Genomic DNA, 5,730 nt, shown 5'->3' on the forward strand with positions numbered 1-5,730 from the left:
GCCACTCTGCCTCCCTGATTGCTCATGCCCTACACCTGTGGTTTTGCCCCTTATATATTCTCCCATTCTTTCCCTTGTCCCCTGCCAGATTGTTGTCATTGATACCTGCGGTTTAGTCCTGTCGGTTGTTCCTGATCTAAATTCCCTTTGGTAAATCCTGTGTGTCACTTCGCCTTCGAGCCTGAGTTCCATGTTTTACTTTATCTCAGCAAAAATAGTTTTTTGTTTCACCGTACCTGGACTCCTGCTTGTTGCCGCTGTGCCTGAGCTTTTGCCTCGCCAAACCCCGTGACACGGTGGTACCGTCTCTAGTCATATGCGGCCTGCGGCCTTTACTCCTCATTAGTTGGTGAACACATGGTCCTACATGGTTTGAAACCCTTTTTGTCATTGATAAAAACACATTGCACATGTTCAAAAGCCCCACACTGGACAGCACCGTAAGCAATGAAACGTCCCAACACGTGGGAATAGATTGGACATAATCGCTCGATGGATGCAGACTCATGTGAAGTGGACGGTGGCGCTGAACCTCGTGATGAAGGAAAGGAAGAAGGCAGAGCAACAGCAGGCAGACGGAGTTGTGAGCTCTACCTCCGTCTGCCTGATGGATCATGGAGGTCTGGATCGTGGTCCATGCCGACTATCAACTATTCATACACTCTTTCATACTCATTGAATGTGTTGTAACTCTGTAATGATTCCTTCTGGTCACATGACATCTATTCTTCTGTCCATCCTGGAGAGGGATCCTCCTCTGTTGCTCTCCTGAAGGTTTCTTCACTTTTAGCCCCTGTGAAATGTTTTTTTCTATTTTTCGGGAGTCTTTCCTGATCCGATGTGAGGTCAAAGGTCAGGGATGTCTATGTGTACAGATTGTAAAGCCCACTGGGGACAATTTGTGATATTGGGCTATATAAAATAATCTGAATTGAATTGAAAAATTAGGATGGACTGAGAGGTGGAGCAGTCAGCAGAGTGACTGACGAATGCAGGCGAGTCGAACCGAGTTCTGTCCGAAGGCGACACGGGAGAGCGAAGAGACGCCATGCTCGATACCCTTAAGTGAAGGACACAAGTTACTCCCGTTAAAACTTAAGGCCCGAAAGAGCCACTTTTCGTAGATGTGAGCAAGAAAGTGCTCTGTTAATGAAGTACTCGAGAACTCCTGGTGGTGCGGATGTTAATTCATTCGCTCTCGGCTTCGGAGACGGGAGTCGGGAACAGAGGGATCCACCGGCGGCAGAGCGAGATAAATAGAGCGGACACGGCTGGGGAGAAGGACCACATTGACTCAGGAACATTTACTCCGCTAACTGCTTCAAAGTGCATGTTCATTCCCTGAAACACGGCAAAGACAGCGATGAGCAAATAAAGACCAACGGGGTCAGAGGTCAGGCCTGACGGGATGCTTTGAACCACCGACGATATTTCTCTCTTCTCGCTGTTTCTGAAACAACCCACTGAGTCCTTTTTTTTAAAGTAAAGGGGTTACTTTAAATCTTTAAATCCGTCAAAAGGAAAACACTTTTGGAGCTCTTAAAGTTTAGTTTGACACAAGCTGAGGTTTTAGGATTGAATGAAAATAGACGGCAAGTGGGAGGAAAAGCATTGAAAGTGCCGAAAAAAAGAGAGCACCATTAAAAAGGTTCAAGGCAGCGAACAGGGATCCTTTCAAATGTATAAATAAATATCTGCTCAATCAATTGGCAGTTAATAGCATGCGGGGGGGAAATGATGCACAACACATAAAAGCAGTACACTGGAGTGTCCTGTGAACAGGGCGCCCGATGGCTTGTGACTTTTACGGAGGCTCTTGAAAGCAGCAAAGAGGGAACAAATTGGACAACAGTGGACAGCAGCATGGACTCATGGAATATTTCAATTCCCACCTCAGGGGCCTTTCAAATATAGACAGACCCTCGGAGGGATGAAGTTCAGAAGTGGAAGTACGTCTTAAAACAACACTCTCGCCACAGCGCCCTTGTATGGAAAGAGTCGCGGTCCTTTCCTCCACACCGGCTGTGAAATGATCCCTTCCTGGCACGAAGACATGGAGGGATGAAATATGACGTCTTCTTATCTTTTTCTAATTTTTTACAAAACTGCATTCCAATGTCCAAGATAAAGAAGACAAAAATGGACATGACATTCAGCAATTGTTCATGGAACGAGGACAGTGGAGTAGGCACACGCTCGTTTTCATGACGCATTTATTTTTCACTGTCAAACCCCGGCAACTCCATTACCCACAATACAGCAGGATCTCCGACAGTTCAGTCGGAGAAGATGAAGAGCGGGCTACAGAGGCCCGGGAGGTTTACTTCTTTCTAACTCCTCCCCCTGGAAACTATTTTAACGTTGTAGTTTTCAGCCCCAACAGACGCTGACTCAAGTGACATCACTTGAGGCCATTGTAAAGATCTCACACAGCTCTTTCTCCGGAGCAACAAAAGGCGATTGCACTTTTGTTTTTTTCACACATATAGGCAGTAGCACTTCTCGAGAGCCTTTGACAGACTTTGAGATTTAAAATGATTGGGGTTCACTTTAATGTAACGGCACAAAAAGACTCTGTAATATTCCAAATGTAACTTCCCACTAGGCCCATCGATTAAGAGATGGAAGACCACCATGTTGTATGTGCAATGCTGCATCACATCAAAAGCGTTGCCAATTTTTTTGTCGAATAGATCCCATGCAAAGTCAATGCACGGACGCGAGTGGCTGCGTTTGACGCACATTTTTGTCGGGCGAATGACGCAAATTGAGCCAAGCAAAAAATGTGCCTCATTCGCCTCAAGTTGAAATATTTAAACCTTTGGCGAAAATCAAAAATTTGCAACGCTTTTGGTGTGAACACAGCATTAATACACTCATTCATAGACATCAGTAAGAAAGCAGATAGTCTGTTTTCCATATACTGTATATAAGTCTAACTGATATTGAAAGTAACAGTGTATTCTTCCATTCATCAAAGAAGACTGCTGAAACTTTAAAACAGAAGCATGACTTGAATGATGAGGCGTTTTTAGGATATCATATCCATTGACCATGAATGGGTTATGTGAGCGCAGCCACTCAGCAAAATATGAACATCGGGAGAGAGTGGAAAACAGAGTGGGCCGAGAGGTCAATGTTAGATTAGAGAGTGATTATCTAATTTGTCTGGAAATGGTTTCTCTTTGCAGCGCAGACGTGAAGTCAGCCGCTGTCTTTGCCGGATGGAGAGATCCAAATGTGTGGAAGTTTGATTGGAATTGATTGCGAGTTGAGTGAAGAGATGACAGAACGGGTGCATGATCTCATTACTGAGTGGATATTAAACTTGGGAAGAAGCCGTTCTGAACAATCTGTACTTATTGATAATACGAGACAAGTGGAAAGTTGTGCCGATATTGGGGGGAAGAAATTGAAAAAAAGGTTAACCTGCCTTATAGCTACTCGCACGAGGAGCTTTCATCTTGTGTGGACTTTGCCATGGACGAGCTCCTATGAATATCGCCACATCTTTGTTTTTGTATTCATTACTCATGGCATGTGACACAGTACATTAATCAACATCAGAAATAGAAGCTCGGGGATTTGGCATAAGTGCAGCGGAGTTTAAGACAATCACCGCTCCACGACCCAGACCAAACGCATTATATATATACAGTACATATATATATATATATGTATACATTATATGTATATAATATATATACATAGATAGATATATAATTATATATATATAATACAGATATATATTTATATATATAATATATATATAATTTGTATATATAATAAATACAATAAATATATATTGTATAAATAATATATATATAATAAATAAATATATATATATACTGTATATATGTATATATATATCCATATATATATATACACTCCCGTTCAAAAGTTTGGGATCACCCAGACAATTTCGTGTTTTCCATGAAAACTCACACTTTTATTTATCAAATGAGTTGCATAATGTATAGAAAATATAGTCAAGACATTGACAAGGTTAGAAATAATGATTTGAATTTGAAGTATTAATTTTTTTCTTCAAACTTTGCTTTCGTCAAAGAATGCTCCTTTTGCAGCAATTACAGCATTGCAGACCTTTGGCATTCTAGCTGTTAATTTGTTGAGGTAATCTGTTGAAATGTCACCCCACGCTTCCTGAAGCACCTGCCACAAGTTGGATTGGCTTGATGGGCACTTCTTGCAGACCATACAGTCAAGCTGCTCCCACAACAGCTCAATGGGGTTGAGATCTGGTGACTGTGCTGGCCACTCCATTACAGACAGCATACCAGCTGCCTGCTTCTTCCCTAAATAGTTCTTGCACAATGTGGAGGTGTGCTTTGGGTCATTGTCCTGTTGGAGGAGGAAATTGGCTCCAATCAAGCGCTGCCCAAAGGGTATGGCATGGCGTTGCAAAATGGAATGATAGCCTTCCTTATTTAAAATCCCTTTTACCTGGTACAAATCTCCCACTTTACCAGCACCAAAGCAGCCCCAGACCATCACATTCCCTCCACCATGCTTGACAGATGGTGTCAGGCACTCTTCCAGCATCTTTTCACCTGTTCTGCGTCTCACAAATGTTCTTCTGTGTGATCCAAACACCTCAAACTTGGATTCATCTGTCCATAACACCTTTTTCCAATCTTCCTCTGTCCAATGCCTGTGTTCTTTTGCCCATACCAATCTTTCCTTTTTATTGGCCAGTCCCAGATATGGCTTTTTCTTTGCCACTCTGCCTAGAAGGCCAGCATCCCGGAGTCGCCTCTTCACTGTCGACGTTGACACTGGCGTTTTCGGGTACCATTTAAAGAAGCTGCCAGTTGAGGACCTGTGAGGCGTCTATTTCTCAAACTAGAGACTCTAATGTACTTGTCTTCTTGCTGAGTTGTGCACCGGGGCCTCCCACTTCTCTTTCTGCTCTGGTTAGAGCCCGTTTGTGCTGTTCTCTGAAGGGAGTAGTACACACCGCTGTAGGAAATTTTCAGTTTCTTTGCAATTTCTCGCATGGAATAGCCTTCATTTCTAAGAACAAGAATAGACTGGCGAGTTTCACATGAAAGTTCTTTTTTTCTGGCCATTTTGAGAGTCTTATCGAACCCACAAATGTGATGCTCCAGATAATCAACTAGCTCAAAGGAAGGCCAGTTGTATAGCTTCTCTCATCAGCAAAACAGTTTTCAGCTGTGCTAACATAATTGCCCAAGGGTTTTCAAGGGTTTTCTAATCATCCATTAGTCTTCTAAGGCGATTAGCAAACACAATGTACCATTAGAACACTGGAGTGATAGTTGCTGGAAATGGGCCTCTTTACACCTATGGAGATATTTCATTAAAAACAAGACGTTTCCACCTAGAATAGTCATTTACCACATTAACAATGTATAGAGTGTATTTCTGATTGATTTAATGTCATCTTCATTGAAAAAAACAATGCTTTTCTTTGAAAAATAAGGACATTTCTAAGTGATCCCAAACTTTTGAACGGTAGTGTATATATATGTATGTATATATATACAGGCATCGCGAAAGAGGCTGGACCGATGAGGTAGGAGGCACAAAGAAGGATGCAGGGCCATTGGGTAGGAGGTGCAGCTTTAGGATTTATTAATAGGCTCGAGTCAAAGATGGCTGCTACTCCACCTCCTCGGCCGGTGCCTCGAGGAATGTGAGTATTAATATGACTTGGATAAATTGATTCATTTAGGCTGACATATTCCT

The sequence above is a fragment of the Pseudoliparis swirei genome, chromosome 6 (assembly GCF_029220125.1).
Source record: "Pseudoliparis swirei isolate HS2019 ecotype Mariana Trench chromosome 6, NWPU_hadal_v1, whole genome shotgun sequence".
Taxonomy (NCBI): Eukaryota; Metazoa; Chordata; class Actinopteri; order Perciformes; family Liparidae; genus Pseudoliparis; species Pseudoliparis swirei.